The sequence below is a fragment of the Silene latifolia genome, chromosome 7 (genome assembly GCF_048544455.1).
Source record: "Silene latifolia isolate original U9 population chromosome 7, ASM4854445v1, whole genome shotgun sequence".
NCBI lineage: Eukaryota > Viridiplantae > Streptophyta > Magnoliopsida > Caryophyllales > Caryophyllaceae > Silene > Silene latifolia.
The window spans coordinates 54,786,726-54,810,716 of record NC_133532.1 but is presented as its reverse complement, the minus strand read 5'-3'; the positions used below and the strand labels follow the sequence as shown (position 1 = coordinate 54,810,716).

General features: G+C 40.0%; 2 non-coding genes across 2 annotated transcripts; one reads left to right on the top strand and one right to left on the bottom strand.

Moving 5' to 3' along the window:
- Positions 1 to 5,899: 5,899 nt before the first annotated feature.
- On the top strand, positions 5,900 to 6,006 carry LOC141593904 (small nucleolar RNA R71). Its single transcript, XR_012521959.1, has one exon. It is a non-coding gene; the product is annotated as a small nucleolar RNA R71 (small nucleolar RNA).
- A 4,445-nt stretch (positions 6,007 to 10,451) lies between these two features.
- Positions 10,452 to 10,557, bottom strand: LOC141593337 (small nucleolar RNA R71). The gene has a single exon (XR_012521426.1). It is a non-coding gene; the product is annotated as a small nucleolar RNA R71 (small nucleolar RNA).
- Positions 10,558 to 23,991: the final 13,434 nt, after the last annotated feature.

Below are 23,991 nucleotides of genomic sequence, written 5' to 3'. Positions count from 1 at the left end.
TTTGATGACAAAATATGGTAGAACATGGATGAAAGATGGTTGCATGGTTTCAAGGGGCACCTTGGGATAAACGGTAGCCAAGGAGTTATCACACTATAAGGTACTCTTGACTAGGCCTTAATCCATAGGTCAAAGGATACTAGCATGACACATCCTAGAGTATTTTACAAGTATTCTAACAAGCAAAGTCTTAAGAAGAAAAAATATCTACAAGGGCCTTATATACACTTGTCAAGCTTCCCAAATAGACGGTTTCACAAAATTTTTCCTAAATGCAACTATATGCCATGATGCAACTAACATTTATACAACCTAATGCATATGCTTCTACCAACTAGTTTGCCAAATAATCTAAATGCAATCCTAAATTCACATTGTTTATACCGCTTCAATTAAATTAAAGTCACACAGTCATTAACATAAAGAGGAAAAATGAGATTGGAAAGATCATACCATGCGGTTTTCTATATCCTCATGTCTCGGATGTGGCGTGGTCGATCAATGTGAAAATGTATGAACAAACACAATATATACAAAACAATATATACAAGATTACACTACAAAGGAAATGAACATGTTTTTGGATTTTTCAATTTTTTAATTTTTTTTTTTTTTTGTATTTTTCAATTTTTTTCAATTTTTATCATTTTTATTTAAAAAGTCAAGTTAGAATTTCCCATCCCCACACTAGTATGGTCATTGTCCTCAATGGCCAATACGAGAGTACATTATGCAATCTATATGAAAATGCATAATTTCTAAGCTAAATGCAAACTAAACTAAACTATACTACATGATGCATGGGTTTTTGTTATGGTGGAGAGCATCATTTATATTAGCTCCCAATGCATATGCATAAACTTCCCCAAACCAAAAATAGACACTATTTATAATGTCAAAAATTAAGAGGGATCATGCGTAAAGATGCTATGCATGCAACTACAATTTGCCATTTTGGATTTTGAAATGTGGAAACAATAAAATAAACACCTTAATGGAGCCGAGGTGTGAGTCCTCTAAATAATACTAGGACTCCAAACTATGAACAAGATGCAAATTATATGAAAAACAAGAGAAATAGACAAACTTTAAAGGAGGTGTAGGAAACTCACAAAGTAATGTGGCATCCTCCAAAAGCTTGCTAGTCCTCAATCTTCGCCCTTGGTGTCATCGCTATCATCATGATCAACCTCCTCACTTGAGTCATCATCAACCTCCATGGATGCGGAGTCATCACCACTTTCACTTGCACTTCCCTCTTCTTCCTCTTCTTCATTTTCTTCTTCTTCTTCACCTTCTGGTTCACCACACTCAACAACAACCATCTCCTCTTCACCCAATCTACCACCTCTAGAAGTAATAGGAAAGAATACTTCCTTATCCGCCCAACTAGGCAAAGGACAAGATGGATCGAGAAGACCTTGCGTAGCAAGATGTAAGAGGGGCGGATATTGTGCTTTGTAAGCATCAACTCTATCTTCATAAGCTTGTTTGTGCATTTTTTTCATCAAGAGAGTCAAGTAGTCATTTCCCGCCTTAGCATTTTCGGGTTGAAATTCGTGATAGAGGAATGAGTAAGGTGGGGTGATAATGGAGGAGGAGGGCTCGGCAATGTCTTTCCCTTGGTGTTGTATAATATATTGGCTTCTTCGGAGAGTGGGAGAAGGTAGTTTGGCCTATGAACATTTAATCGGCAAATCTTTCTTGGCAATGTGAAGGATTTAGCATCGTTTGTCAACCACCCAAACTTGTTATCAAGAGTATCATTCTTGACCCATTTGAATTTTTGAACCATGGTGGGTAAATCAATGATATGGCCTCCCTTTACCGGTTTATAGGTGTCATCCTTGTTGAAGTTCCGGTTAAAGTGCTTATCCAAATAAGTTACCAATCCTCCATTAACAATAAAGCCGTGCCTTCTTTGCCATGATCAACATTGAGCCACCTCTCAATCAAAAGTCGAAGAATGTTGTATTTTTTTGTGAACTCTCTTCCAATGTTCAAGGTTGACTCGAGAAAAATAAAGTCAAGTTCGGTAAAATGGTCCGTACCCTTCCTAGCAATCAAAGTATACCCAACAACCTTGTGCCATACTCTTATGCCCGGATGATGGACAAGAAGAGCACGACAATCATGGTAATATGTAAACTCTCTTTCAGTAATGGCCTTCCATAAGGGAGCGGGATCATACTTGATAGGTTTCTTCGTATAAGTCGGGTCATCACTAAGGCTAAAAATTTCACCAAACTTTCGAAAAGGCAATTTCCTATCAATATTCTCGAGACGGAATTCAATATTTGTTCGAGTCTCCACCTTGGTAACTTTCAAAGAGCTTAAGAACTCTAAGGTGAGGGAAGAGTAAGTCAACTCTTGCATATCAAACAATATGCTCAATCCTATGGACTCGAAAAAGGTCTTGGTTTGTTCTAGGACACCCAATTTTGACAATGTCTCTTGGCATATGAATTTGGTGGGAAAGATAGTGTCTTAGCAAAGGAAACAAATTTCTTCCTATGAGAGTCGGAAGTGAAAATTACCTCCGGATAATCATCTAGTTGTTCAACAACCGGAGTAGTAGAAGTATTAGCTTCCATAGGAGGATTAGACTCTTGAATTACCAATCTTGCATTTTGAACCACTAATGCCTTTGATTCTTGAATAGCTTGAAGAGCTTCTTGTCTTTTGGAAAGGTTCTTCTTTGGGAGTGCCTTACTTCCACCTTTTGTTCTTGCCATGCTCCTTTATGTAGTAACACCAAAGATAAGCTTGATTTCTTCAAATTCCAATAAGACCCAAATCGATTTAGGATAGTTGAATGTTGCCTTGTATCCTAAAAATCGATTCAAACTTTGAAGATGTTGGTGTTTTAATCACTTGTTGTTGGTAAAGGAGTGATTTAATTGAGTTTTTAGGAAGTTTGGGATTAATTTAAGTGATTTTGGTTGAGAAATTTGATGTTGGTTGATGGAGAGAATGAGGGTTTTGAGGGTTTGGAGTTGTGTTTATATTGTGAATGAGTAAATGAATTGGGAAAGTTGGGGTTTTAATCCCGTTAGGTTTGAAAATCAGGGGAGGAGACGAGCGGCTTTATGTCGGGACGAGCGAATTCTGCTGCAGTCGGCTTCAGGAAAAAGACGCACTGGGACGAGCATCTTCTGAGGAAGACGAGCGTTTTTTTAAAGGAGGACGAGCAGCTTGTTGTGAAGACGCTCGGATTCCTTGTCAGGGAGAAATCCCAAAAAATTTTAGCAGTGAGACGAGCGGATCCCCTGTAGGACGAGCGTCCTGACTGAGACGAGCGGATTCTCTATGGGGACGCTCGGATTCTCAGTCAGAGCAAAATCTTCTTTTTCCAGCTTTCTCAGGACGAGCGGATCCTACCTAGGACACTCGGATTATCTTCAAGACGAGCGAATTCCCATCGGGACGCTCGGATTCTCCCTTTAACACACGAATTCAGGTCCATCAGTGGGTACTTCCTAACCCATGTCATTAACTATTCACTCATTTGGTCTTCATTGTGGGGGCACTACGAAGGCTTGGATAGCCTAGGCAATTGCTATCCCCACACTATATTAAAACACTACACATCAATAATCACATAAGTCCCTCCCTCACTTTCTCTCGAAATGATGAAAATCTTAATCAAGGCATAAAAATGTAAATCCAAAATTGACAAAAATGCAATACAATAATTAAATGCAAGTTAGGGAGTTAGAATATTTACAAGTGGTGGTTTAGGGAGGACTCCACCAAACTCTCATTCATTAATGAGATGTCAAGGGGGCATGTTCAAGGTGTTGTTGATGTTGCTCAACACGTTGAAGAAGTAGTCGAAAGCTTGTTCATTGTCATGATAAAGATCTTCAATAGACCTTTGCACTTGTTGTTCTTCATGGTGGTCTTGGGTCATAGCATCCCGATATAGGTATTTAATATCCCTTCAAACTCATCATCCCAAAGATCGCATACTTCGTCTACTTGATCCCTAAAAATGTCATGAGTTGATGATGATAACTCTCCTTCCTTCTTGTCATGGCCAATGAGGCCTTCTTATTCACTTGTCATGGGTGAGCTTTTCAAGCTCTCTTTGTTTAAACTTCCTTGCTCTTTGGATGGAGCATCATCCACTTTCTTCTTCCATTGAAATGCCAACTTCTTCCTATCACCTTGTCAGCTATAGTGATCAACCATAAAACAAGGCTCATATAATCGGGGAGCTCTCATCGTCTTATCAAGATTAAAAGTGATTGTTTCATCTCCAACTTCAAGGGTGAGCTCTCCATGTTTCACATCAATCACCGCTCCCGCGGTGTGCAAGAAAGGTCTTCCTAAAATGATAGGAATGTTGGAATCCTCCTCCATATCAACAATAACAAAGTTTACCGAGATGAAGAATTTGCCAATTCTTACGGGCACATCTTCCCATACCCTAAAGGTGTCTTTGTTGATCGATCCGCCATTTGAAGTGTGATGTTAGTGAACTTGAGCTCTCCCATTCCTAGCCTCTTGCTTACCGAGTATGGCATGATAGTTACACTTGCCCCAAGGTCACATAAAGCTTTGTTGATTGTAGTGTCTCTAATAGTGCATGGAATGGAGAAACTTCCCGGATCCTTGAGTTTTAGAGGTGAACTTCCTTGTAGAATAACACTAATCACTTTGGTGAAAGCAATAGTCTCAAGCTTCCGGATGGATTTCTTCTTTGTAAGAATATCTTTCATGTACTTTGCATAGGCCGGAACATGATTGATCAATTCCGTGAATGGAATCGAGGCTTCTATGTTTTTCACAATCTCCATGAATTTTCCAAGTTGGTCATCAAACTTAGGCTTAGGTTGACGACTCGGGAATGGAAGTCTAATCACAATAGGCTCCTTCTCTTTGGCCTTTTCTTCATTCTTCTTTGAAGCTTCTTGAATGGTGGGTTTTTCTTCCCTAGAGTTTTGCACAACACTTTTCATTATCACTAGTCTCCACAATGTCATCCTCAATTTTGTTCTTTGGCCCTTCATAGCTTGTATCACTCCTCAAGTGGATGCCACTCACCGATTCATGTCTTGGATGATTACGTTGAGGTGGTAATTGCCCCTTTCGTCTTTGAGAGCTAGAAGATGCTAATTGAGTCATTTGGGTTTCTAACATTTTGGTGTGGGCTAGGATGTTATTGATGGTGATGTGTTTTGCTTGACTATCTTTTTGCATTTGTGTGAAAAATTCTTGTTGGTTCTTTTACATTTGGAGGACCGCTTTTTGAACATCAAAACCTTGGTCATTGGATTGATTGTATGGAGTTTGATTTTGATAACCTTGGTTTTGGTTGTAAAAGGGTCTTTGAGCTTGGTTTCTCATTGAAGGTAGGGTGTATGTTGTTTGAGTATTTTGAACATTTTTGCTTTTATATGAGAGGTTTGGATGGAATTTGGTGTTTTCATTGTAATAGTTGGAATAAAGGGTACTACTCTTGTATGCTTGGAAAGCATTCACTTGTTCACTTGTTCCCCTACATTCACTTGGGTCATGTCCCAAAGTTTCACAACTCTCACATACTCCACTTGGAATTGATGAAGATGCCACCATGGCATTTACATGTTGCTTAGGTGATTTGGAAGCTTCTTCAAGCTTAGACATAGCCTTCTCAAACTTCATGTTAATGGTATCAATATGAGCACTAAGTTGAGCACCCAATTGAGTACTAGATTCCACTTCATGCTTTCCTCCTGTAGTAGCCTTCCGAGGTCTACTATATTGTGAGTTATGGACCGCCATTTCCTCAATCTTGTTCCATGTTTGATTATCGTCAACTTCGGTGAACATACCATTTGATCCCATGTTGAGAATGTTTCAGGAGTCTTCATAAAGACCATTCCAAAATTATTGTACCAAGAACCACTCGCTAAGTCCGTGATGAGGACATGAGCGGCAAGTTCCTTTGAATCTCTCCCAAGCTTCATACAAAGATTCTTCATCCCTTTGTTTGAACCTGATGATTTGGGCTCTTCGCATGTTAGTCTTTTCCGGAGGATAGAACTTTTTGTAAAAAGCAAGTGCCAATTTATTCCAAGAGTCAATACCAAGAGTAGCCTTATCAAGGCTCTTTAACTATTGTTTCGCGGTACCAATCAAAGAAACAGGAAATAAGACCCATCGAATTTGCTCTTGAGTAACTCCAGTTTGAGAAATCGCATCACAATAGTCACAAAAGGTCTCCATATGAGAATGAGGGTCTTCAGTAGGCATCCCCCCAAATTGGCTTCTTCGACTAATTGGATAAATGCGGATTTTGCAATGAAATTACCGGTAAAATGTTGTGATGTGGGAGTACCATTTGGTAGGTTCTCCTCGGTTGGTACGGAATGTGACGAAAATTTAGGCATTGCGGGTTGATTTTGTGGTTGATTTTGTGTTGGGTTATCCTCTCCTTCTCTTGCAAAAGGGTTGATGAACTCAATAGTATTTGGTTGGATATCCACAATCTCACCAATACCTCTCAAAGTAATTCTAGTAAGTCTTCTATTGTTGGTCAAAGTTCTTTCAATTTCAGGATCAATGGGTAACAAGTTACCTTGTGATCTCCTAGACATGCAAAATATCAAACAACTCGAAAATAATTAGAACAAACCTTGAGGAGTTTTACTTCCCCAAGGCAAACAAAGACACAACTAAAAACAATCAAAGAAAATCAAATCAAGTTAACACTATCCCCGGCAACGACGCCATTTTTGGTCGGAATTATTTTCGGTTACTTGTCGTTAAGAGTTACCTAGACCAAAAAAATATTTATAACTTCACAACTACTCTACTTTTAGTAAAGAGGTAAGTAAAGATCGGATCTCAAGGGACGGGTATTGATGTAGGATTTTCGATTGCAAATGGTCGTGTCTAAGGGTGTCACAATTTGGATTGAGGTAGGAGATCAACTAAACTAAATAACAATGTAAGTAAAGTAATGAAAGCAAGCAATATGATTAAAATGAGATGTAAACAATTGATTAAAAGCACTAGGGTGTCATGGGTTCATAGGGGATTCATGGGATTTGATCATACAAACATGTTTTCAACTAAATGCAAGCAATTATTGTTGTAATGGGATCGAGTTAGTGTATATCTTACAATCCCTAGGAAGGTTTGGGTCGCGAAGCCGAATCGATTAGATTGTACAACACCTACAAGTCGACTTAATCCTCCCTATCCAACTATATGCATGGTCTAATGAGACTCGAGTTGGTTTATGTCTTACAAGTCTCATTGAAATGGTAAGTGATGGGTAAAAAATGCAAGGATTCATAGGCTCGCATTTCATCAAACATAACATGTGCATAAGTTTAAATCACAACAAGCAAGCAAATTAATTATGAAAGCATATTAGATTAAGCATGAATCAATTCCCATGTTGGTTTCCCCTAATTCCCTATTAACCCTAGTTAAGGTGACTACTCACTCATTATCAAGTTTAACATGCTAATAAGGTTGTCAATCATCCTAGCAAGGCAAATCATGATGAACAAATGATAATGATTAACAATAGTTAAAAAGGATTAAGAGAGAATTATACCTATAAAGATGATTCCAAAGAATAAACAAAGAATAATAGAAGTACTTGATGATAGATGGAAGGTTTTCAATCCTCCAAATAAACCCCAAATAATCTTCAATTACCCAAAATAAATGATGACCAATAGAGAAATTAAGGAAAGATTAATGAATGAGATTTGTACTAATGCTAAATTAAGAGTTGACTACAAGATTAAGAGAGTATTAAGACTTGATTAGAATAAGATTAAGATGAGATCCAAAGAACATGCTAATCTAATTAGTACAATGGGGTATTTATACTATGGTTTAGGTACCAAAATTAGGGTTTCTAAGGGCTTAAATGACTATTAAAACCCTTAAGAAAAGTTGAGGAAGTGCTCCTCTCCAAGGAGATGCTCATCTCCGTTTTGGTATTCTTCAAGTAGTACGCTCGTCCCGAGCGGATTGTGGGTCGGGACGCTCGGATCATTTGGCCTCAAGACGAGCGTCTTGGCCACGGGACGCTCGGACTGTTGTAGTAGGGGACGCTCGTTCTGGCACTACGACGCTCGGGTTTCTTTCCAGTCACGTCTCTTCTTTTCTTTCTTCAACAATCCTCGGGGATCTTGTTGGAGATGCAAGGATCCTTTTATCATTGCCAATCTACTTCATTATCTACATAGGCCTTCTAGCATTGTCTTCCCTTTGATGCTTGGTCATTAAATTCGATCAATTTAGCTCCATTTTGCAAGGTTCTTACTCCTTTCCTACCAAGGGATCAAAACCTCAAAGAACATGCAAAACGAAAGACTAAAGATAGTAAATGACCCAATTATGCACTAAAAAGCATAGGAACGAGGCTAATTCGGGGACTAAATATGCTCAAATATGAGTCACATGAATCGACCCTTATTCGTCCCATTTAGCATGCATTGTAAGGAGACGGAGATTTTGGAGCAAGAGTCGTACCTCGGGATGCGTGAAGGGTGGTCAAAAGAAGATGTCATGACGAGTTGAAGGCTGATCTCAGTGGAAATCAGTCGATCTAGATGTTTTGGAGGTCGATTGAGTGTTTTGGCAAACTTTGGAGTTCGATCGAGTTGTTCTATATACTCGATCAAAATGTGCTTTTATGGAGTTACTCGATCGAGAGCCTAAAGTGTTCGATCGAGTAGATTTTCTGGAGAAGATATCGATCGAGTAGTCTGAAAGTGCTCCATCGAGTGGTTTGTTAGATTACACGAGATATCTTAATCCGTGATAGGTTTATTTATGTTAAGTTACACTTCCCTATATAAGGAAGTCGTAACTAGGTTTTAAACAGACTTTTTAACACTTCTCTTTACACTTTGCTTCTTAACTACTTCTGACTTTTTGCTTAATCTCTCTTCGTATTTTTAAACACTCTTTACTTCTTAATCTCTTAACTTTGCTCTTACTTTGGTGGATTTTTCTTTACGCCGGACTCTATTAGATTGTAATCATTCCTTTCTCCTTAATCTCAATACTCTATTTACTTTAATTTGTTGTTCTCTTATTATTACTCTTGCCTTTGTCTAATTTATGCTCTATTATTATTCCTTAATCATGTCTTTCATTAGCATGCCTTTTGTTATTATTGTTGATTACATTAAAAACATGAGTAGCTAATTTCCCTATGTTAGGATTAGGGGATCCATAGTAGAATTGTGACGATGTAGTAAATAGAGTAGATAATTTACATGTGAGAATCTGCGACCGTAGCAATATAACTATAACCTATTTAGTTGAGTGCACGCTTCTAAATAACATTAATTTGGTTGACTTTGTTCTTGGATCGGAAGATTGGAATAAACAGACCTGTTATGAACAGTAGACTACCTTAATGAGGACGGAAGTTAAGTTAGTGGAATTATAGGATGGATAGAGGACCGGAAGGACCTTTCCCTTACCCTTCTCACAATATATTTTCTAGGCTATTTGCAACTGAGTCGATAAACTGCCATGGTGAACCAAAATCCTGATATACTCTCTCTTATCTGATCACTTTTATCTCATTTTCTCACTTTATTGCTCTTGCTTTATTTCTCTTGCCTTTTAATCTTGAGTAGTTTAGAAAACCAAATTCAAAATCCTATTTGTGTCTTAGATGGACAAACTTTCTGATAGATACCTTGCCTCCCTGTGGAGATCGATCCTAATTATCACTAGCTTCTGTTAGTTATACTTAGGTATTATCTTTGGTACATAACGACCGTATAAAATTATGGCACCGTTGCCGGGAGGCAATGGCCCTGTCTGTCTTTGTTTCATTTATTTCTTTCCGTCTCAGGGAATTTTTATTCCTTGAGACAGTTCTCACTTATTTCTTTCAGTGTTGTTTATGCCCAGGTCTAACAGGTCAGAATTAGTTCCTGCTGATCCTGAGCCAGAAAGATCCTTTCGGCATAGACTAAGACTGCAAAGGAAAATTCAAAAGGAAGACTTGAGTACTTTTAAACCTGAGTTACAACATTTTCTTTTTGCAGAAGATCCTTCTTGTGAAGACGACAATTCTGTTTCTGCAATAAAGCCAGTAAAGATGCCTAATATTGCGAGTCACTCAGAGCCCACAGCTGCCTCGATCCCTATAGGTTTCAAGCTTGCGACCGAGGATGGTAATACTTTCGACATTAGACCGTCCTATATTAATCTGGTTGAACGGAATCTGTTTCGGTGTGTGGCGGGTGAAGATCCGCGTAAACATATGGAGGTCTTTACTGACTACTGCTCTACCATTCCCGCCACTAAGGGAGTGACCCAGGATAAGATTAAGGAAGTCTTGTTTCCTTTCTATTTGACCAACAGAGCACGTGAGTGGCTCACTGATCTTGATCGTACTGCAGCCGGTATCATCAATTGGGAGACTCTTGCCCTTGCCTTTAATAAAAGGTACTTTCCTCCACAACGTACCAATCAGCTGAGAAGAAAAATTACAAGTTTCAAGCAGGGACCTGATGAGAAGTTTTACGAAGCTTGGTGTCGTTTCAAGAAGTTGGTGCAGTCTCTTCCTCGCCATGGTTTTGATCAGTGGTTTTTATGCAACCAGTTCTACAATAGGTTATATTATGACCACCGTGCTATATTAGATGCCTCATATAATGGGCGATTTCAGAAGAACAATGATGATGACAAATGATGGGTAATTATTGAGGAGATGGCTACCCATTGTGCTTAGTATGGGAACCCGAGAGATGGTATTCGCACAGTTCATTCAGTTGATAATGCAGTTGTGGCTCAACTTGAAACCATGAATGCCCGTTTTGATAAGTTAGAATTGCAAGCTGCTGGTGATCAACAGACGGTTCACTTGTTAACTAGACAAGAAGTCATTACTTGTGAGAGATGTGGGAGTAATGACGGTCACACTGCTGTTGACTGTCTAACAGAGAAGGAGAAAGTCCTTGCCTTTCAGCAATATAGGCAAACAGGGGTTCCTATTACAATAATGAAAGTGGAGTCCAACCCAATTTGAGGTGGACCAGTTAGAATGTGCTTAATCCTACTCCTCCTCCGCAGCAGCAACAAGCTTATGTTCCTCCTCATAAAGCTCAACAAGGCTTTCAAAAGCCTTCATCCTTTCAACCGTCGTATCAAGGAGCTTCCTCTTGTGGAGTTAGTGAGTTGGCTGAGTTAAAGTCGATGATCTAATCATTGACTAAGAAGATGCAGATGAGTGACCAACAGAAAGAAGCATCAATTAAGCCACTCAAGGCCCAAGTTGCACAACTTGCCGCTAGCCAGTCCATGAGAAAGCCGGGTCATTTACCGTCTCAATCTGAGAAGAATCCACATGAGACGATAAATTTGATTAACTTGCGAAGTGGTCTTTCTTATGAGGGACCCAAATTGTCAACTGATGAGGACATATCAGACCCGGAGGATGTCATTGCTGACGATGAACAGTCGTCCATTGCTGAAACCATGCTTAATCCGAAGAAAATACTCGATTGACTGATATCTTGAGGTCGATAGAGTAGAATTGCTGATTAAAATGCTCGATCGAGTGGTTCTGAGGGTCGATCGAGTAAAGTTGATAATCAAGGTTTCGATCGAGAGGGTGAAACTACTCGATCGAGTGAAAATTCTGGAAAAAGTGTTCGATCGAGTGAAATTGTGCCTCGATCGAACAATGCTGATAATGAAGGACTCGATCGAGAGGTTAAGAATGTTCGATCGAGTGAAAAAGCTGCTAAAAGACCTCGATAGAGAGGTAAAAGAGATCAATCGAACGTAAATGAGTTTGAACCTGTCTAGACATTGGAAGAAAGGAATAAATGGCTTGCTTATCGCAGTTCCCTTTCCAAGGCGATTGCAAAACAACAAGGCTAACCAACAGTTCGGAAAATTTGTTGAGCTCCTGAAAAGCCTTAACGTCAACGTTCCCTTCGCCGAATTTCTTACCCAGGTACCCTCTTATATGAATTCATGAAAGAAATCTTATCGCGTAAGAGGCATATAAATGACCATGAAATGGTAGCTTTAACTGAAGCAGGGACTGTCTTAGTTCAGAATAAGACACCACCTAAACAATCAGACTGGGGTAGCTTTTCAATTCATGTCATATAGGGACCCATTTGATTGATAACGCGTTGTGCGATCAAGGAGCTAGCGTGAGTGTCTTACCTTTGTATCTCGCTCAAAGACTCGGTTTGACCAAGTTTAACTATACTAATATGTGACCGTTCAGATGGCTGACCGTAGTATATCACGGCCACTAGGAGTAATAGAGGATATACCTATCAAGATCGGGAGATTCTTCATTCCCGTAGATTTTATGGTTCTTGATATACCCGAGGATACTCATACCCCTATCATTTTAAGGCAACCATTTTTGTTTACTGCTCGCGTAGTAATTGACGTCGGGGGAAAGACCCTTACATTTCAGGTAGGAGACAAGGAGTTGATATTTCATCAGTCTAAATCTCGTAGGGCTCCCATGCAAGTTCAACCTTGCAATGCCCTACCCTCTGTTGACCCGGATACAAACACTCCGGCTGAGAATATTGAATATTGTGCTGCTATTGAAACCCCTCCGCCTCAGACTAAGAGCGAAAAGGAGTACCATTCTTCTATTTTCCTTCCTGCAGGTACAGATAGAGTGGATGCTAGAGATGCTAACGGTCAAAGTACAGTTAAAGTCAATCAAAGTGATGAAGGTGTTACTAATGTCGATGGGAATGTCAAGAGGAAGAAGAATGTTCGAGCGTATATGGATGACAACTACTCTCCTTCCGTTAGTTCAAATTCAACCTCGTGGCGATAAAAGAGGACGGTCTGAGATGCCGAAGGGACCTCCTCCAGTCAGAAGCCCTCCTGTGGGCTACTAAAGTGTTTTGGTCAATAAGCAGGGAATGCCCCGTTGTATTAACTTGTAATTTTGAATTTCCGTTATAAATTTTTGATTGTGTTTTTAGATTGTTAGACAGTATCTTAGTTAGTTTTAGCAAAAACCGAATATAGACTGCTTATTTTTGTGATTCGGTATTTGTGGGAATTGTTTTGCGTGTTTTTATGCAGGTTTGGGGAATTTATGTCGCATTGGGACGTGTTCCATAGGAAAACAACTTGATCGAGTACGTTTTGTATTTGATCGAGAGGATTGCCCAACAAAAGAACTCGATCGAGTGGTTTCAGACACTCGATCGAAATGTCAAAAATGAGGAATACTCGATCGAATGGATTTTTGCTCAATCGAGCAGATTGGATGCCAAAGTCCTCGATCGAGTGGTTTCAAATCACTCGATCAAGTGAATATGCTTATTATACGCACGAAGTTATTCTTCTTAACTACTATTTTCATTCTATTCCTTACTTTCTTTTGTTCATACGATGAGAACCTCTGAAAAAATCCCCAAATTCCTCCATTAATCTTCCTCTTTACCACAATCAACCACCCATATTATGTTCACTGCTAATTTTTCGACAAAAGCCCTCACTTTTCCCTCTCAAATTCGTTTTTGTTGTTGCTTAATTGAGGAATTAGGGTTTCTGCAAGTCGATTTCAATTCGACTTAATTGATTGCGATTTTTGTCGATTTCTTGCTTATTCTTGTGGGTTATTCATCAAGTAAGTGATTCCCTTTAATCTTTTGTAGTTTAATTGCAGTTTTGACACAATTTAAAGGATTAGGGTTTAGGGTTTTTCGAAATTCGTGTTTAATTAGGGTAAATCGTGTTTCAATCGTTTGTTTGATTAATTTTCCCTTACTTGCTTGATTAGGATGAATAGTATCACTTTCCCTTCGACTAGTTCGACTGTTGCCCCATCCTTGACTGAGACGGTGGTCCCTGCTGTTACCACCGTCACCTCTACTGTTAATACTGATGTTCCTACTGCTGTTTCTGCTAGTACTACTGTTTCCGTTGCCACTACTCCTGTTTCCACAGTTAGTTCTGCAAGTACTGCTGCTAGCTCTGCTGTTACTTTTACTGCGACTGCCACTACGTCTACTTCTGGTACCGTCTCTTCTACGGTGACGACCCCTGCTGCGTCATCACCAACTGTTATAGCTGCTTTCCGGGCTGCCCTAGTACCCCGTCCAGTTACTACTGCACTGGCTTCTTCTTCGGCTACTAGAGGGCGTGGACGGGGTCGAGGGAGAGGCACTCCTGCTGCTGGACGTGTTACGTTCCGTGCCGATGAGTCTTTTGACCCACATCCTGACTACCCAGAGGTACGTTTCGTTAATGATATGTATCGTACCCGTTTTTATGATTTAGGAGCTGTGACTTTGCTTCGACTAATTTTTATGTCGAAAATCACTTGAGAAGTTAGGAATTTACGAACCTGTAGTTGAGATTTTGAACGCGGCGGGGATGTCTGGACTGATTACTATGAGTTTCACTACCTATAAGGAGCTGACCCTCGAGTTTTTCAGCTCCTTCACTTTTTCTACTGCTGCCTATGCCACTGATCAGGGTAGCTCGTGTGTCTCCTTCCGGTTGTTTAACCGGACTACGACCTAGACCCTAGCTGAGTTTGGTAGTAGGTTAGGTATTTCCTCCCACGGTGAGTCGGACCCTCCTAGGAAGGTTCTACGTATTCTTTGGAGGATCTTGGCAAAGACTCGCTCATGTCCACCTCCCCCCCCCCCCCCTCCCCCGGTCCGTTACTTTTTGCGTCTCATTGGTGGGACGATTTTCGGCCGTAAAGAGCCCAACAACATTAATAATGTTGAGTCGTCGATTCTTGGGGGCTATCTGAACATCGATAGCGAGGGCCCCTTTGTTCTAAACATCGCTTACTTGACTGCTCAGTATTTTCATGCTGTTGGGCAGAAGAAGGCGGGCACCATTGTCTGTGGTGGCATAGCCACCTTTCTTGCCCGTTCTATCTTCCCCGACTTCCCTCGTGACTTAGCACATCTTGATAGGGATAGGTACCTAGACCTTTCTACCATGATGTCTATGTTTTGGCTAACTTCTGACCAGCGGACTTGGAAGATTTGTGGTTCCTTGTCCGAGACCTTACATTGCACCACCCAACCCCGTCTTATCCCTTTGCCTACTGTTAGGGGTAGGATACCTCCACCTTTGCCCTTCTACCACCTTCCACTAGCTCCACCTCCTACTATTTCCGCTTCTAAGAAGCGAAGGAGACCTGAGACCGAAGAGGGATCCACACCGTCTACGGGTGGCCAGACTTCCACGACCACTCCTACACCGATCCCTATTCCCACTCCTATTCCTACACAACCGGTCTACCCGACTAATTTTGTTTCTCCTCCACCTTTTGAGGCGTCCGAGGTCATTGACCAAGGACGTCGTGACGGTTTGCTTCTTGAGCTTCTTATTAGGCAGGCTCGTATGGAGCGGGACATGGCTATTGTTATGTTCCCTCTATACGAGTATTACATGAGGAGAGGACGTCCCATTCCTGTGGGCTGGCCGCACCCGTCTTTCTACCGGTACCCGGCGGAGGGGTACCCAATGCCAGCTAGCGAGGTGGACACCGCAGATGAGGAGGAGAGAGTACGAGCTGGAAAAGGGAGGAGGAGGGAGCAGGAGAGGGATCCCGACTACGCGGTGGTAGAGGAGGCGGAAGACGCTGCTGACAAGTAGCAACTTGTCTACTCACTTCCCCAGTTTTCTGGCTGGTTTAAGGAAGTTCGTCATTTTGTATGTATTTCTTGCTCTTTTATTTCTTTTCGTCTCCTTTTTATTTATTGTTTTTCATTCATTTATTGGTTGTATATATCCCTTTCCTATTATATATCTGCTCGTGTATGCTAGAGGACAACGAGGGCGTTGTCCGTTTTGGTTTGGGGAGGACAATGCATCCTTTGAGTCTGCATTTTGCATCTGTTTTGCATCCACGTTTACTTTTGCCTGCATTTTTATTTATTTATTTAAAAAAAAACTCATTAAAAAACAAAAAACAAAGAAAATTTCAAAAAATTCAAAAAATATTCACGTTTCATTTTGCATATAGGTTGAGTCGGAACGGTAGATTTCCATGATGAAATTGCACTTTAACTTGTCTTATCGCTTAAGCTTTGCATCTAATTGACGGTTATTAGTTTAGTCATGCGCATATCTACGAGTTATTGTTGAAAGTATAGCTGACTGTGTAGACTTGACCTGATAAATTGACAACCTACTTTACAATTTTTGAGTTTTAGAGCCATATAACTGGTGACATTCATGACCAGTTTATGTAGGAATTGAGAGTAGTACTCCTTGCATAACATGTTTATCACTTTTGCACATATATGAAATTCGATTTCTTGTCACTTGCATATATTCGGGTTTGTGGTCGGTGTCACATGCAGGGAGGTGCTTACAATTTTCCTTTCTTTCATTTTCACCCATTTAGCTCCACTTTAACCAAATATAGGCTTTTTGACCCATTAACTACACCCAAATTTAGCCTGCCAGTCAAGCTGGTTTAATGTAAATTTTTGTGGTATATCATTCATTGTTGGGAGTTTGGCTCGTTTTCCTTTATATAGAGCTGGTAGAAATGAGAAAGAATGAGGAAAAGAAAAAAAGAGATGTGGAAAAAAAAGAAAAAAAATTAAAAAAAAAAAAAGAAAAACGTGAATCACAGTGAAGGGAAAAAGGAAGAAAAAAAAGAAGAAAAAGTTGGTTGTTTTGCAATAGAAATTAGACCGTGTTAAAAAAAAAGGGGAAGTTTGTGACGGTCCACTCCTCCATTCTTATTTGTATCTTTTTGAGGTTTTGTATGTATTGGGTAATGAGTTTTGTGCCAAAGAAGGGCATCTGTGCTTTATTTTCTAGACAGCTGAGATTCGGATGGTCTTATATGGTCATGTTTAGGTGCTAGCTTGACGCTTTACCTCCACATTTCAATAATCTGTTTTGCCCTTTCTCACCTGTAACCTCACTTTCCCATATCATTTGTAAGCCCTCGGCTGTGACAGACATTATTGGTTGGAATGTATGTATGGTACTTGAATCGTCTATCATTTTTGTTGCATGCTTGTTATGTAGGTCGCAGTTTAGGTGAGTGATTGTTTTCTCTTTCTCTCTTACACAAATATTCACCCTTTGCTTCATGAGAGAAGAGTGACCCGTGAGAGTCCGATTTTGATGGTCTTATAAGGTCGATAGGTCAATTTTATTTATGGACGTCATACAACTCGTTTGTGTATTGACTGTTGTAGCTATAGCTATTATTTTTTGATTGCATTAAATTGGTTTAACTAGACAAGTTATAACTAGCTCTGAGTTTTCATATCCGTTCCATTAGTTTACATTTAGTTTACTCGAGGACGAGTAAAAGTTCGGTTTGGGGAGATTTGATACGCGCAATTTATATAGACTTTTTAGCCTCATATTGCACGCATTTCTATGCTTTTTTGCATCACTATATATTGGAAAATGCCCCGAATTGGCTACTTTGGTTTGTTTTGTCTTATTTGCAGAAATGGACCCGAAAGTAGTGAAATCGACCATTATTCGTCCCATTTAGCATGCAATGTAAGTAGACGGAGATTTTGGAGCAAGAGTCGTACCTCGCGATGCGTGAAGGGTGGTCAAAAGAAGCTGTCATGACGAGTTGAAGGCTTATCTCAGTAGAAATCACTCGATCGTGATGTTCTGGAGGTCGATCGGGTGTTTTGGCAGACTTTGGAGTTCGATCGAGTTGTTCTATATACTCGATCGAAATGTGCTTTTATGGAGTTACTCGATCGAGAGCCCGAAGTGTTCGATCGAGTAGATTTTCTGGAGAAGACCTCGATCGAGTAGTCTGAAAGTGCTCGATCAAGTGGTTTGTTAGATTACACGGGTTATATTAATCCGTGATAGGTTTATATATGTTAAGTTACACTTCCCTATATAAGGAAGTCGTAATTAGGTTTTAAACATACTTTTTAACACCTCTCTTTACACTTTTGCTTCTTAATTACTTATGACTTTCTGCTTAATCTCTCTTCAGATTTTTAAACACTCTTTACTGCTTAATCTCTTAACCTTGCTCTTACTTTGGTGGGTTGTTCTTTATGCCGGATTCTATTAGATTGTAATCATTCCTTTCTCCTTAATCACAATACTCTATTTACTTTAATTTCTTGTTCTCTTATTATTACTCTTGCCTTTGTCCAATTTATGCTCTATTGTTATTCCTTAATCATGTCTTCCATTAGCATGCCTTTTGTTATTATTGTTGATTACATTAAAAACATGAGTAGCTAATTTCCCTATGTTGGGATTAGAGGATCCATGGTAGAATTGTGACGATGTAGTGAATAGACTAGATAATTTACATGTGAGAATCTGCGACCGTAGCAATATAACTGTAACCTATTTAGTTGAGTGCATGGTTCTAAATAACATTAATTTGGTTAACTTTGTTCCTGGATCGGAAGATTGGAATAAACAGACCTGCTATGAACAGTAGACTACCCTAATGAGGACGGAAGTTAAGTTAGTGGAATTCTAGGGTGGATAGCGGACCGGAAGGACCTTTCCCTTACCCTTCTCACAATATATTGTCTAGGCTATTTGCAACTGAGTCGATAAACTGCCATGGGGAATCGAAATCCTGACACTGATCACTTTTATCTCATTTTCTCACTTTATTGCTCTTGCTTTATTTCTCTTGCCTTTTAATCTTGAGTAGTTTAGAAAACCAAATTAAAAATCCTATTTGTGACTTAGATGGACGTACTTTCATATAGATACCTTTCCTCCCTCTGGAGATCCACCCTACTTATCACTAGCTTCTGTTAGTTATAGTTAGGTATTATTGTAACACCCCCATACTCCAAGTGCCTTACCAGGACCACTCAGGTATAGGGATACTACCATCTCGGTTGCCCGAGGTACTGAATATCATAAGACAATAAAGAAACGTACTTTTAAAGTAATTATAGATTAAGTGATTACATGTTCAAACCAAAACTAATAAAAGGAATTACAAGGTTCTCATACGGTCTACAGCTAAAACTATCAAAGCTACTAGACTTCGTCGACACGGCGGAAGACTTCTAACCGCCACGTGATGACTCATCCGGCTATCCCATACGCGTCATATCACACCGCTCAATAGCGCTCACCACCCCGAATGGATCACCACGGTTTTTAAAACATTTAAACGGGGTCAGTACTAATCACACAATTCAATGCATATATCAACAATAAGATAAACAGACAGCTTAACTGTCACACACACACAACCAACCAATTCCAATCATCTCAATCACTGACTGTCCTTTGGACCCGGACTACCGCCGATGGGGGACCGCATGGCCGTTCCCACCTAAGCCCCGCTCATCGTACCGAGCGATAACCCTGTCCATTAATGTGCACATCCCCTTTCGTGGCGGGTTCCACGAAGGGCGAAACTAGGGCGTGAGATCACTCCCGCAAGTGACCCCACTCAGCCGAGAACGCATCTCGAGAGCCATAGAAACCAATCACAATCACAATCACAATCACAATCACAATCACAATCATCGTATCAAACAACTAACTACAAAGACATCACCAATATCCCATTATGGGACTAATGCGAGTAGGAAATCCTACCGGAAAGCACAACACGCAGACGGTATCTACAAATTTGTATCAAAACGGCTCCTCTACGAATTCTCCTCCTATCATACAAACACATAAAGACTACACATCACAAACTACACACCAAAACCCCAATTCCTAAATTAGGGTTTAACCAAACTTAACAAAACATTATAAAAACTATATTAAAAGCTTACCCTCGACGCAGGGAACTCAACGATACGAAAAACGACAAGAACCGACAAGCCGTCGAACTCCGGAATTGCTAAGAATGCGATTAGGAAGATGAACTTGTTGCTTTCTCTCTTAAACAGGGTTTTAGGTTTTGTAAAAGTGATTTAAAACAATGACGACGAAGCTTAAATACCTTAATCGCATAATTAACAAAACCCGAGAAAACTCCCCGTAAAGCCGAACACTCGATCGAGTACCCAAGGTACTCGATCGAGTACCCCCTTACTCGATCGAGTACCCCAGCTACTCGATCGAGTACCCAACAGGTCAGAAACTATTTTATCTCGCAACTTACCCTTACTCGACAGAGTAAGGGCTACTCGATAGAGTACCCCAAGACTTATAAATACGGAGTATTACAGTCTTCCCTCCTTAAAAAGGAACTTCGTCCCCGAAGTTCAACCCATACATAAAAACAACCATACAGACTCGACCAAGACACAACAACTTAGCTAAGGACTCAAGAACTCGACCGATCATAGAACATGAACTCTTAACACCCACTCCACCAACTATGTTTACTTCCACATATATATCTCTCACGACACCAACTCCATACATAACCAACTACCATCCTCTAATGCTGCTAGCTCGATAATATCATCAACTATCAAATCCAATACCAAGACACTCATAGACATCAAACGGGATGTTACATTCTACCACCCTTAAAAGGAACTTCGTCCTCGAAGTTTACTCACACTCGTAACCTCATCATCCAACTGTCAACACTAGCGAAATATTCTCACACTCCTAAACATCACGCTACTACAAGCACGGTCATGACCTTTAATAAAATCACCCACAACACGAATCGATCTTTTATTCTACATCAAGACTCAACTTCCGAATATATTACCATATGTACAACCATCAAAATCTGTTTTATCGCATCCTACTCCTCTTAAGACAAATGTTACGTCCTCGTAACTCACTAATACCAAACCATTTCTATATCTCATTACCCTCTGTACCACCACATGTCAAAGATAACCGTCTATAACCCAAACACTCACCATTCTTATATCCAAGGCTCCCATACATAAACATTTCCCATTCCTCAACTCATTCGGCAGCGCACCTAACCTATACCATAAACTCGTAGCAAATCACCATACCCACTCTTCATTATCGCTGCAAACAACATACCTCTCTACGTAAGGCACTTATCTCCCAGAAGCATAACTCACGATCCGCACTCGTTACGTACACGCACACTAGATCCTCAAGTTCTTTCTTTCATTACCGCAAAATTCATACACAACTTAACATGACACTAATTTCCCCAACACCCTACACTCACTGTCTCAACAAAAGATTATGAACTACCTGCCGCTTTCAGCTCATTACAACACATGTTCCACGAATCATTTTCCATTACCATGTCTACCGATGTCTCATCAGAAAACAAGATCAAAATTACCGTAACAACCTCTCACAACCGTGTCCCATCATGATTATCACTATCCCATGACAACAACGAAACATATACAACTCTATTTCACATCATACTCTACCTCATTCCCAACTTAACTTGGTAAAGAAAACATGAATAAGCAAGACAATCGTCTATCAAAGACAAATCGAAACTCGCAGAGAGCAACATCAAACAAAACAACAATCTATGTATAATTGGTATGTACTTTTGAAACTCGAATCATAATCATCCCGCCTACTCCACCACAACCAGTGACGGCATCACAACACCGCCACCAACAGCCACACCGTAGTGCGAAAATACCCGCATCACAACACTATGTACCGTGCCGGGATCACCACCCGAGGCACCACAACCACATCGATAGACATCACAATCGCATACAATTCCCATAAATACCGACTTAGCATAACTCCTCGACAAGAAAAACTTACTTAAATCCACCTTATTAAATCATCACGCAACATATTATATGGATAAACAGATAAGCATCTCATGAACATCATCTCTACCATTTCCCGGAATACACATGTGTTATCAATATACATAAAATTATAACTAGCTATGTCAAATCAATCAAATTATTACCTTTTTGGATATCATTAAATTAAATTACCGTGTCCAACATATATATTACAGAACATTCATAAAACAACTTTATAATTATCACACCATACCACTTCTTGTGAGGTCAGAACCTCACACAAACATTTACACAAATCTGGACCGTAATCACAACCAACTAGTCAATCCCGACCACGTAAGTCACCACTCGAAAAAGGTTACTGCGCGCCCGAGTTTAACTCATATGCCCCTCATAACATATTCCCCCATTCGCACAACCCTCACTTCCTGCCAAATATAATCACACCTTCACTATTCAACTAATAGCGTCCGCCTCATCTAACCACATCTTATACCCTCTCACAATCATACACAACAATCAGGTCCCTACCAAATCAACCTCTTTAGAATTGCTACCTTTCTAATATACCATCACTCTTAACCACTAGTAATAACACCACAATGCCACCGCTGCTCGTATATCCAATCTCTTACACTCATATCAAAATAACATGGTTTTTCTACCATTTTTGGTTAACATTGCAAATAACGAACATCAAACCCATCCACAAAATTACCTCAACATTATTCCCAATGCTATCTTATTTGTGTTGTCATCCAGCTCTCCACCAAATACCTCGTATCGTGCCAAAACTCCACCAACTTCTTACTCCCTTAATTCCTCGGAACTCATTACCAATCATGTTGCCCTGAAACTCCTATATAACCTTTAGCTAACATCCTCGTGATACCATCACATATTTCGATGATTTCTTATCTTTATATCACATAGCTCCGGTGAACATTTTCCTCAGCTTACTTTTATCCTTCTTTTCTCTTTACACTCAATAATACCAATTAATAGTTCAACTCCTTATTCCTTCTAGCTAACTCTTTAGAAATCTGGTTACCCTTCGTTGCTCCAAAACTTAATTCCATTATTTTCTACCGACATCATCTCACTCTTTCTTACCATGGATCTTCTCTTATTATGCTATCACTCATACTTGCCACTAATCTATCCATAGAACCAACGTTTAATGTTCAAACAATTGCATCCCCCTTTTTACATCTCTAGAAATCAGAATTCATTTAATACCGTTAATTACCCAAGGAAATCACACAGTAGTTTCATCTTTTAATAAACCAAACCTCCCAAACTCCCTCACTGTCTACAAATACACCTCGCGACATGTCTCCACAAAGTTCACTATATATTACTCTTCTCAACCCCTTTTAAACGAACTTTCACTACATAAATCCATAACCCACACGACTCCTAACCATTTCCCTCCTTAACTCTTTACACATCTCAAGCTGCCACTATCCACATTCTTACTTTCAATCTTTTCATTCTCACGTTCATTATACTCACTTCATCCCTTGTCTATATTCACTTATTTTTACATTACTCAACACACAATCATATCACTCATCCCGTCTCGCAAAACGTGCGCCATGCCTCAATAAACTATACCAATCTTCCTTTTCTTTTTCCACCATCTATCATAATCACATATAACTCATGTCCTCCCCACCAAACTCATACTCATCATAGTACCACTCTTTACATCATAAGATTGGGTGACTTACGCTTCAGGACCAACACATACGTAAAACAATGCATAAAGAAGTAATACAACACCTTTGAATTAAACATAATATGCAACGAATGTCAAAAGACAAACATATGACCCGAAATACGCATATGACCTGCACAGACCCCACTCGATCGAGTACCAGAACCTACTCGATCGAGTTGAGGCTACTCGATCGAGTGCCCAACATGCTCGATCGAGTGCCCCGACTCGAACCCAAACGGACCTTCGATCTCGACTTACTCGACCGAGTAGCCCGGCTACTCGATCGAGTGACCCCATACTCGATCGAGTGCCCGAGGTACTCGATCGAGTGCCCAAAAACACGATTCTGGTCAAAATAACGACAAGTACCCACTCGATCGAATCAAACCCACTCGATCGAGTCATGCAGACTCGTGAATACTACCCGAATGTTATCTCACATACCCTAACATACTATGCATTCATTATTATCTCAACATTATGATTACAACTACGCATTCAAATCTGCGCGACTCCTCATACAATTAACAAAATAATCTACTTCGTGTTATCAAGTGCCACGTTATAAACAACCATCATGCTTTTCATCCAATTCGTTATATAAAACACATATCATTGAACCTCTATTCTTCATGTTACTACTTACCAAAAGTC